Source organism: Rhinopithecus bieti, unplaced genomic scaffold (genome assembly GCF_001698545.2).
Source record: "Rhinopithecus bieti isolate Rb0 unplaced genomic scaffold, ASM169854v2 scaffold_4101, whole genome shotgun sequence".
Taxonomy (NCBI): Eukaryota; Metazoa; Chordata; class Mammalia; order Primates; family Cercopithecidae; genus Rhinopithecus; species Rhinopithecus bieti.
Window position 1 is genome coordinate 1,786,791 of NW_016804458.1, and position 12,378 is coordinate 1,799,168.

Below are 12,378 nucleotides of genomic sequence, written 5' to 3' on the forward strand. Positions count from 1 at the left end.
CAAATGAATCTGGCATAAGAGAGAAGAGCGCCAGAGTAAGTGAAACAGAATTGTGTGAATTAGCCGTCTCGTTGGATTCTACCCAGTCACACTGTGAAAGTCCATTATGCATTAGGCTTATATTCCATTGTGTAATGAATGGTAATTCTTCTAATGATAAATACTGGTCCCTTTTGGTACCAACCTTTGAGTGAGAAATAGCTTAATCTGTTGAGTAAATGAATAAAAACCGCAAGTTTAAAACAGCAAAAATAATTTCTTTGCTTGGAATATCAGTGTACATATCTTTCCGTGCAAAGTTCTCCACTTTTCTCATTACCCATTAACTTGTTGGTTACTCTACAATCACCATCTGAGAGCTAAGATCTGTTGCTTACTATTCACAAGGCAGAGAGAATTATAAAACATACAATAGCAGCACACAGGACAGCTTTGAGTCTTTCCATAAAGTCATCATAATGGTACATTTTCTGAGTATTGCCTTCAGATTGTTTTAATAAAGAATTCATTGTTCTCGTGTTTACACGATGATTTTCTGTAACAGAAACCAATATTGACATTGATACCTTCGGCTAACGCAATTTTTAGTCAATTTACTGGGGTAAAATTAACTTTGTTGTATAATATATTCTCTTTTAATGGCCTTTGTGGATAATTACACATTGCAAGTATTCAGTTGTATTTACTGGTATTCTAGTTTGTCTTCTCATTTGCAGGATATTATGTATCCATTCTCTTAGCTCTTTACCTTGGTTTTTTGTTTTTGTCTTTGTTTCCCGAGATGGAGTCTCACTATGTTGCCCAGGCTAGAGTGCAGTAGCTATTCACAGGGACAATCATAGTACTACAGCCTGGAACACGTGGGCTCAAGCAATCCTCCTGCCTCAGCCTCCAGTAATTGGGATGGCAAGTGCACGCCACAGTGCCTGGCTTCTTCTACCATTGATAATTTTGGTCCTTCTCAGGTTAACATACATTTATTGAAGGCCTGTTGGTGCCATTCACTGTTCTAGGCACTGTGGCTAAATAAGACACACTCCTCATTCTCAAAGAATTTAACATTCTCCAGGAAAAATTGTTATCAAAATAGGTCATTTTGACATCAGAAAGTAAAGCTAGGAGACTGATCCTTAGTGGGTTTCATGAAAGCCCCTATCAGGAAGTAAATGCTAGGAGGTTGATCCTTATTGGGTTTCAGCACAAGAATCAGATGAGCCTCCGTTAGATATGAAGTCAGCTCCAAGTATTGGAGGATAGGTTAAAAAAACAATACATAGAATAGTATTCCAGGCTGAAGAAATAGTGTGTATGTTGTATAATATATTCTCTTGTAATGGCCTTTGTGGATAATTACACATTGCAAGTATTCAGTTGTATTTACTGGTATTCCAGTTTGTCTTCTCATTTGAGGCATATTATGTATCCATTCTCTTAGCTCTTTACCGTGGTTTTTTGTTTTTGTCTTTGTTTCCTGAGATGGAGTCTCACTATGTTGCCCAGGCTAGAGTGTAGTAGCTGTTCACAGGAGCAATCCCTAATTCCATGTAGGGAAACTACATGGAATTTGATATAGCAGAGTTTAAAAAGACATTAGATAATTGCAGATGAGCATGGAAAGGTAGCTAAGGCTTAAGTCATATGATTATTTTATGCCAAATTTAGGAGTTTCAAATTTATTCATAGGGTTAGTCCAGGACTAGTCAGGACTGACTTGCTGAAATTGTTTGCAAAATGTTGTGGATATATTCATTTTGCAGGGGGGTGGGGGGAAGTTGTCCATAGCTTATTAGATCTCAAAGTTGTCCATAATAAAAAAAAAAATTGTTAAGAATATTTGCAGTGAAAAGCTTAAGTAAATGCCCATACTGTTCACTAATTAGAGTGAAGTAAGGCGTTACCATATCCATGTTTCATATTACAAGAAATGTGATGTACAGAACTGTCAGTGCAATGAATGGAAGTTACCGGGAAGACTTCTGTAGCCAAAAGTAAACCATAAATTCATTCATTGAATGTTTCACTGAACTTTTCCTATACACCAGAAACTGGTAAGCACTGAGGAGACAGTGATGAACAAGAACTCCTATTCAGACACACATTCCATTCAGGGCTCATAGTCTAATGAGGAAGACAGACATTAACCAGATAATCACAAAAAGAAATGGACACGTACAAACTCTGATTATTGCCGTGTAGTAAAAGATAGGATGAGTTGTATTCAGAGAACCTGGTGTAGATGGGGGATTAAGAAAGGTTTTCTTTAGCAAATGGCATTTGAACTGAGTCCTGAAATGAGTGTCAGCTGGGGAAGAAGGTAAATGACTCCAGGCCGAGAAAATAGCACTTGCTAAAGCCCTTATGCAGGGAATTGGTTGGTGTGTTTTAGGGAAGGAAAGAAGAAATATAAAATGCAAAAAAAAAGCCTGAGGTGACACTAGAGAAATAGAGATTGAGCCATGCAGGGCTTTGTGGGCTATTTTAAGAATATGGATCTTTATCCTCAAAACATCAGGAGGCAACCCTTGAGGGGAATGGGCATTGACATAATCAGGTTTATAGTTTTTAAGAGATCTCTCCAGTTACCATGTGGAAAATGGACTGAAGGGGTCAGGTTGGGATAGATTTATTAAATAATAGTGTAACAACTGAAAATACATTGATACCATGTACTTTAATTTATGGGTTGTTATAAATTCATAAAATGTTTCTAGGCATTAGTTTCTTCGTGTGGAAAATTATGAGGCTGAACTTGTGATTTTCAAAGCTTGGACTCCCCCACAAATTAGCTGAATAATTGATCCTCTGAGACCTGGAGGCAGCAGCTCCAATCCTTAACTGCTTCCTGTGCCGGCTCCAGGATGCCATGCGAGAATGAGCATTTTCTAGGTGCACCATTAGGTGACAAAGATTGAGCGGCCCTTCTCTAAACCCCTTTCTTGCACTAACATTCCATGATTCTAGGTTTTGAGGAAATCAAATTCTAATCTGACACCTTGGTTTTACCATTGAGGAAAGCGTTGCCCAAAGAAGGAAAGTGGCTCACCTAAAATTGCATGGCTTAGTGTACACAGCATTACTCTCCTAACTAGTAATCCTAGGCTTTTCTAGTTTGCCATACTGTCTCTACATCCTTTGTAAGCAGTATAATTAATTATTATAATTATCAAATTGCAGGTGCTTCTTTTTCCTTCCTCTATTTATGAACAGAAATACAGTTTATTCTTTTTTGATTACCAGTTAAGAATTTATTGCTGCAAGTCATCAAGCATCGTTTTACTAACACTTGAAGACTAGAAATGGAGAAATTAATTCCTAGGAAAACAACACATCTTATTCTGGCTTAGCTGAAAATATTGCAAGACCAGCATTTCTATTTCAAAATCAGTCCAAAGTCTGTGAGCATACAGAATTGATGAATATAAAGATAAGTTAGCTGAGCACTTAATGACTTTTACTTGATTTGAACGTGAGTTCAAAGGTAAATCCAAAGTTTAAAGTTGAACTTGAATCTTACTATGCCATATGGGCTTTCCTTAGCCTTCTCGAAAATCTCAAGTATAAGGGAGGTCCAGGAGTAGAGTGATTCTCGGCACAGACTCTGGAGTCAGGTGGTCTGAGTTCAAATCCCCAGCTTCTCCTCCTACCAACTTCGTGACTTAGGAAAAATTACCTTTCTCAGACTCATTTTATCCACTTGCAGAGTAGAAATAATGACATTTCAGAGGAAACATTAAATGAAGCAATATATGAAGTAATTTTCTCTTAAGTCTTAAATTACCTCAGCATTTGCTCTCACAATTTCTTTCCAATTTTAAGTGACAGAGTCCATCCCAGCTATTCCCTTCATTATCTCATGAATTCTGATTATGTATTCTCAGTTTTTATCCAATCTAAGAGCTTTTCTACTTTTCTCATCTGACCTTATAAAAAAAAAAAGCATTCCATCTTCTAAATAATTTTGTTTCTATTTTCTAACTCTACTATTTTTGTCTTAGAGCTTTTCTAACTGAAATGTGTATGAAGTATAGCAATAGGAACTCCCAAGAAATAAAATATTCTGTGGTTTGTTTTTCTTGTAGCGTACTGTAATTCCTTGGGTTTAATTGACAACATCCTTTATGAAGACATTCAGCATCTCAGCATTAATGGCCTCCCAGACAGCATTCTTGGCCCAAGTGTTCAGGGAATGACCAGGACATACTCTAAGATCTCTTTTCTGAATCATTGTTTATTGTTTATAAAACTCATCTTGTAAGCCTGCTTTGATTTATTTCCTTATCAATACCCAAGATAATCCTGTTGAAGTTTACTCTGCTTTTCTGCCCATATTCCCCACTTCATCTTTTGAGGCCTACCCATCTCCTTGGCACATTATCCATGTTAAGTGCCTCCAAAGTACTGTGGATACTAGTAAATGCCAAATTAAGTGGGGGATTTTATTCTTTCCCCAGATCACGTATAATGATATCAGATGGGCTTGGTTTGGGCTCTGATATCTGAGGCACCTACTTTGACTGACTATCTGGGGCAGTGGTTTTCTTTTTTTTTTTTTTTTTTTTGTCATCCAGAAACTTTATTGTAAATCATTTGTCAACAAGATCTGCATTTCTAATTTCAGTTTGTCATTCCTCTGAGGCACAGAGAAAGGAAAAGATGAGATTAGGGTTAATGTTTATTGAGCACTATACATAAAGGATCTTATTTAGTCCTTATAGACAATACCAGAGCAGTGGTTTTCAACCCCAGTGGACATCAGAAGTGTCTGTGGAGCTCTTTGAAAATGTGGACGTCTAGAACCTATGGCTATCCAAGACCTAATTAATCAGACTCTCCAGGGTAGGGGTGTAAGCATCTACTTTTTGGTTTTTTAAAGATCCATAGGGTGATTGTGATGTACAACCAAGTTGAAAATCACCAATCTTGAGAACTGGGTCATATGGTACATCTAGTTCTAGATCCTTGAGGAATTGCCATGGTCATGATATCTACAATTTCTTTTATTTGAAATTTTTTTTTTTTTTTTTTTTTTTTTAAGGATAGAATGTTCCCTGTCAAAATCTTTTCTTCTCTAGGAGTCACAAAAATGAATTTCTAAGAGGAAGCATCAAGGTCACCTGAGTTTTTCCCTTCTGCTTGCTTGGCGTTCATAACTGAGAAAACCCATCCCTACAGTAAAGCTAAAGCTAAAGCTTTACTGTAGCTGATTTGTAGCAGAGTCCATCCTGAGCTAGTAGTTTCAGAGTGGGAACATGGGGCCATATGTCCTTTTTAAAAAAGATGATTTGTATAATGTGCTACAACTTTATAAATCCACCCAGAAACGTACATGCCCACTCAATCCAATGAGGTAGGTTTCATTCTCTTCAATTTTTTGATTAGGAAACAGGCTCAGTGAGTCTAAACGATTTGTCTAAGAGCACCAGGAAATAGTGGCTAGAATCAAACTCAATTCTTCCAAGTCCAAATCTAGTACTCTTTCTGTTCTTTCTATTGATTAATATTTTTATCATTCCATTTTGAAATAATTTCAGATTTATAGAAAAGTTTCAAAAAAATACTTTCCACAAGCCCTTTACCTATATTTGCCAAATGTTAATATTTTACCATGTTAATCATCCTTTCTTCTGTCCTTCTGTACATATGAATTTAATTATTTGTAATTAATATTTAACAGTATATTATAGATATAATTCCCCTTTATCTCTCAATACTTCAGTGTATGTTTCCTAAAAACACTGATATTATCCGCAGTCACCACAGAAAGTGATTATGAATCAAGAAGTTAACATTAATACAATACTATTATCAATGTACAGACCTTCATTTTTTACCCACAAATGTCTTCTGTGGCAAAAGAAAAAAAATTGTTTCTTGTTCAGGATCCAATCAGGGATCACATATTGCATTTGGTTCTCACATCTGTTTACTATCTTAGTCTTCAAAGTTTTCTTAGTCTGCCTCTGCTGTTCATGACTTGAATAATTATGTATGCTATCATCTGATAAGCAGGAATTGACAGTTCTGGCTGTCAGCACTTGATGGAGTTATTCAGAAATACTTGGGTTCAGTGACATACAGCAGGAAGGGCCGTAACATTAGGAGAATATTTGGAAAACAATAATAATGATTTTTTTTTTTTTTTTTTTTTGAGACGGAGTCTCGCCCTGTCGCCCAGGCTGGAGTGCAGTGGCCAGATCTCAGCTCACTGCAAGCTCCGCCTCCTGGGTTCACGCCATTCTCCTGCCTCAGCCTCCCACGTAGCTGGGACTACAGGCGCCCGCCACATCGCCCGGCTAGTTTTTTTTTTTTTGTATTTTTTAGTAGAGACGGGGTTTCACCGTGTTAGCCAGGATGGACTCGATCTCCTGACCTCGTGATCCGCCCATCTCGGCCTCCCAAAGTGCTGGGATTACAGGCTTGAGCCACCGCGCCCGGCCAATAATGATATTTATTATGCAATATTTATGGTGGACACTACTTTAAATGTCTTCCGTGTAACTCCTCATTTAAACTTCACAACCAACCTACATAGTAGGTATTGTTACATTATAGATGTGGAATCTGAGGAACAAAGATGTTAAGTAACTTGCTCAAGGTTGTCTGGCCAGGAGATGGCAGGGCTAGAAGTCAAATTCCAACAGCTAGGCTGCATCCCTAGTGTGAGCTCTGAACCAGCACAGGCTGAACCAGAGACATTTAACAGAGTTCTATGTCTTTAGGCAAGTTATTAGCTCAAAAAACTTGAGTCTCATGAACTGAAAATGGGACTAATAATACCAGCTTCATAAAGGTGGTCGTAAGGATTACACACAATAATCTGTTAAAGCATTTGGTATGGAGCAAGAACTTCATTTTTTAAGAGTAAAATTTAAAATATAAATATGGAAAAATTGACTGATAAGCATATCTGAAGAAGATACTGTTATGACTAAGTTCCCACTGAGATGAGAAAACTCTCAGAGAATACCTTTTGAATCATTACAGGTAGGGAGGAGAAGGGAACAGAAGCAACAAACATCTGTTCATATTTTGAGACACTGGAGAGATACCGGTTACAACCAAATCCTTCTTCAAGGCAAAAGAGGCTAGATAATGATGAGTCATGAAACACAATTTTACGATGAATTTATGGAAAGTTATAGCCTTTAGTTATATTGGCAAAGAAGGTAAATATTTTCCATAAAGAGAAAAGTCAGCATCACTCTACTCTGGGCTGAGGTATAATTACCTTCCAGCTTTTAAAAGGGAATTGTTCTCCTTAGAGGGTGGCAGTCAGAGGAATCAAGAGGTTTTATCTTTTAGTTTTAATTTCATATATACATATCTGTATATATTTTAGAGACTGGGTTTTGTTCTATCGCCCAGGCTGGAGTGCACTGGCATGATCTTAGCTCACTACATCCTCGACTTCCCAGGCTCAAGTGATCCCCTCACCTCAGCCTCCCAAGCAGCTGGGAATATAGGTATGCAGCACCACACCCAGCTAACTTTTTTTGTTGTTAATTTTTTTGTAGAGACAGAGTCTTTCTATGTTGCCCGGGTTAGTTTCGAACTCCTTAATTCAAGTGATCCTCCTGCCTTGGCCTCCCAAAATGCTGGGATTATAGGTGTGAGCCACTGCACCTGGCCTTGAGGTTTTTAAAAGAGAACTCTGAGGACATTGGGTTTCCAGAATTAGAAAAATGTATAGTCATTTTAATGTGACATTTTCATTTAGTCTTATTTATTTATTTATGAGAAGGAGTCTCACTCTGTCACCCAGGCTGGAGTACAGTGGTACAATCTTGGCTCACTACAACCTCCATCCCCCGGGTTCAAGTAATTCTCCTGCCTCAGTCTCCCTAGTAGCTGGGATTACAAGCATGCAGTACCATGCCCAGCTATTTTTTGTATTTTTAGTAGAAACGAGGTTTTGCCATGTTGGCCAGGCTGGTCTCAAACTCTTGACCTCAGGTAATCCACCCACCTAGGCCTCCCAAAGTGCTGGGATTACAGGCATGAGCCACTGCACCTGGCTCATTTAGTCTTAAAACATTTCAAATATGTCAACTAAACCTATGGAGAAGATAAGCATATCTGAAGAAGATACTGTTATGACTAAGTTCAACTTAATTTTTTAAATAGACTATAAATAGATTTGTGGGGGGTACATCTGCAGCCCAAGGGCTTTTGGGGCTCTGTAGCTACAACAATAGGCAAGGATGGATTTTTCATCTCCTTTCTATCAAGGTTTGAATGTTTCCTCTGAGTCTTTCCACCCAGAGAACCCTAGACTTCTTTCAGTTACCACGTCTTTCCTCACTATTGTCCACTTCTGAGCTCCATATTTTGGGAGCTGAAAGTAAGTAGTGCCTTGGAGATGGAAGACAAAAAGGGAAAGGGAGCCCAGCAAAGGTTCATTCAAGGCTCACATGTTCATCCCCTGCTGGTAGCTGCCTCTTGCCATCCCCACAGCAGAAGCCCTCTCCTCTTCACCCCTGCTCAAGGCTGCAGAGCACCATCCCAGGGCCTCTGTTCCATGCCTGCTGAGTCTGCCAGCTCACACTTTCCATAATCTGCCTCACCCTGCACCTTCCCCACCCTGCCCAACTCTCAACCATCGATCTGTTCATTGCTTCTTTTAAAAGCAGCCTTTTCAACCACATTTTTCATTCAGCCATTAGGATAACAACGCTAAAGCAACCCTACGGTAGAGGCCCTTGGCTTTAAGCAGAACTGGTGCAGAATAAAAATGTCGAGACTTGTTTTCAAAATTCATTAAGAATTTCAAGACAGCAACAGCAGAGGATTAAACCAAGCACAAGGCTCTTCTAGGCATGTGGCCCCGTGCACAGACTGCAGACCCATGAAGCCAGCAGTGGCTGTAAGGGGCCCAAGTGAGTTGAAAGTCAGTCATCTACTAAATACACTGATATATTTAAAACTCAATATCCTATTATTGGAACACTAACAAAATTGCACTTCAATCAAACTGACTATATTTTATCCAAAAATCTAGTATAATGACACAGGCACACATATTTTAATTTGGTGCTGGAATGCCACAACTGTGCAATAGATTCTCTAAGTGTTCAAGCACATCTGTACTCTCATTTAAAACAAAATATAACTCCACAGGCATTTCTGATACTCAACCCACATTAAAAACCATTGGAAAATTAGATGCCTGCATTCCACCTCTAAAGTGTCTGATACACTAATGAAAGGGTAACAAGTTTCACAAAGCTGTTGGGAAGGAAATGAGATCTATGTGTGAAATTAGACTATGCACCGTAAATTAGTAAATACACGTAAGCCATTGTTCTTAAATTTCACAGTGATAAAGACAGAACGAGCCTTCAATTTAATCTTATAGGTAGTCAAGTGTCTTTACCCATTGGATATGGGTATGTTAAGTGAATGGCAGAAGAAGGAGGGGAAGTGGTATCGATAAGAACAGTTTAGACCATGTAAGATGTTTAGAAGTACAAAAGTAAAAATTTCCTGAGGACCTAGTGTGTTTGGACACTCCCCCCGACCCCCTACCCCTACCCCACCCCACGAGTTCATAGTCAGTGCTGGGTACCTAGTAGGTGGCTCAGAAGAAATTTGCAAATGAAAGAAAAGAAAGACCTGCTCTAGGCAAAGGTTTCAGAGGTTTATGGTAGGCATGGACTTCTCCATCTATTATGTTTCATTTTCTGCTGTATAACCTGAGCTGTATTATACTATTATACTATTCTCTTGCTGTCTAGAGGCTCCAAAGCAGACTCATCAGAATCTCCCATGGCCTAATCTTTACCTGCTGGTTATTTCAGAACCCCTGCTCCTTCTCAAAAGGAAAGGATCTCCTATTCCTGCAGGACTGTTCCACACTCCTTGAAGCACTTAAACCAAAAGACAGACCAAGTCATGACTATATCAGGCACCACTGTGGCTGGCTGAGTTTTAAATTAACCTGTGTCACCTCCTACCTGGTCTGTATAGGGTCAACACTAAGGGGGAATATATGTGTCTCCTTGGAAAAGATAGCCCTATAGGCTGCCTATGATTTTATGAAATCCAAGTTTTTTAAAGGCTTTGTGATAAAGCTAGCTACAGACAGTGTGTTACAGCTTTATTACAATATGGGCATTCTCTTAGGGTCTAGAATCCCTCTGTGACTAAATGAAAGAGCTGAATTCTGTAGTCAATAAGAGTCAACACCTTAGTAAGATACTTAATCCCTCAGAAAGGACTGACGCTGAAAGTCCCTCAGAGAAATAGAGAATTAAAGCTGGAACCAAGATCCCGCCTTGTTTCACCCCTCTTTGTTCACATGATTAGGATATGGGTGCTAATTGGAACCATCAGTTGGAAGAATAACAGGCTTATCTATTTCTTGATCATCTTTCCCAGTGTAGAGCCCAGGGGACTACAGATAACATGTCTGGTTAACATTAGCCCCCTCTTAAAGACAAAAGGAGAAAGTCATGTTTTCTCAGTTGAATTAGAAACCAAGATCACTTTACTCACTCAATTAAAACTGCTCTTGACTGTTCCTTGGATAGTTTCCCTCTGTATTCATAAGGTCCCTTAGTCCTAGATTTTCAAGGTAATGTCATTTGGTTCTCCTCTGTGAAGCCAAATACACATAGATATCAAAGTGTTATTAATCCTTTAAGAAGCCAGGAGTTTAAGCTATTACTGAGCTTTGAAAGATTCTGATAATGGAACTTTTGTTTCTGATCACTGATAATGTTTTTAATTTGGAGTTGGCGCAGTTCCCTCTGGTATTAGGTACAGCAGGAGCAGACAGGACATGCTTTGGTTCTAAAGTAGATAGGTTCTGGGTAATGCTGCTTTTGGTTGGGTTTTTTGGTTTTGTTTTTGTTTCTCGAGACAGGGTCTCACTCTGTTGCCCAGGCTTACCGAAGCCTTGAACCTCCTGGACTGGAGCTGTCCTCCCACCTCAGACCTCCAAGGAGCTGAGATCACAGGCGTGTACCACCATGCCCAGCTAGTTGTTTTGTTTGTTGTTTGTTTTGTAGAGACTGGGACTCCTTATGTTGTCTAGGCTGATCTTGAACTCCTGGGCTCAAGTGATCCTCCAACCTCAGACTCTCAAAGTGCTAGGATTACAGGCATGAACCACTGTGCCTGGTCTAAAATGCTATACTCTCAAGCGGAGTCCTAAATTTTAGTCAACCATTTCTCACTTCCATGCTTTTTATCATATTTACCACCTGAAATTTTACTATTTTTCTTTAAATCCATTCAGTGCTGTACTTGAACAAATTTATTTTACTGCTATAAATGGAAAACTAGTTGTTTTAAACTATTCTTAATTTAAGGTAATAAAATACAATGAAAACTAGTTTAAAAATTCTAGCTAGGTAACATCTTATGGCAAAGCTTCTGAGGCCCAAGGAGGCTTTATTTGCAAGGGAAATTAACCAGGATTGAGGACAATGCTAACTCGGTGTTTCAGTTTTCCTTCTGAGAATATGAAGGGTTGAAAAGAGAATCCTTTTCTGTCCTCAGTAACTAAATGCTTTTCATTCCAAGCAGCAGTCAGCCTACCTTTGAAAAACTCAATCTCTTTATATTCTGTGTAAGGAATTAAGTATTTGACAGGACTCATGTGAAAACCCATTTCTTGAATGTAAGAACACCCCAAGGGAGATAGATGGCATTGTCCCTACACCCATGAAATATGTCATCTACTAAGGGTCAGAATAAACTGATTACAAAGAAATAATAAATGTATTGAAGAGTATGAGAAATACGCAAATGCTTAACAGTAAACATGAGCAGCAGAGGAAAAAAGATGGAGTTTTGTCTGTTTTGCTCACTGATGGATCTATCCCTAGCTGTCAGAAGAGTGCTTGGCATATGGTAGGTATCTGTTGAGCCTAAGAACACAAACCACATACCCCAGTCGCCTAGTGGTGACATAATGCGAAAGATCAGGAGTGGGAAATAGGTTGGCACAATCTGGAGAAATTAAGAGATTTGGAGAGAATCTTGGAGAAAGTGATAGGCAGACACACACAATGGCTTAGAACAGAAGGTACACAATACATACAAAAACAGGTTAAGTATGTCTCACCAAGGTCATGCCCTTATAGCAGCTTTAAAAATGCAAACTACCCTCCAATTTGAATGCTCCCCTTTCCTCAGACCTAAGGCCCCATTCCCCTTATTCACAAGCATCACAAATTTAAGTATCACATACACCTTACAAAATGAGCTGACATTTCTGCAAGACAAACTTCTATTTCCATAAATGTGGGTTACTTTTTGAGAAACCCAGTTTCATGTAGGTATGTTAGTTTGAGGATTTTTCTGTGTTACTTCAACTACTGAAGTCTCCTAAAGACTTCCAACTATTCAAGTTAAGCAGTTGTGCCATTTTTC

The 12,378-nt window shown here is 38.8% G+C and overlaps 1 protein-coding gene across 2 annotated transcripts in view; it reads left to right on the plus strand.

The window, feature by feature from the left end:
- NME7 (NME/NM23 family member 7) overlaps positions 1-12,378 on the plus strand; it is a 222,994-nt gene that overhangs the window by 209,490 nt on the left and 1,126 nt on the right. The gene's annotated exons all lie outside the window — the stretch shown is intronic.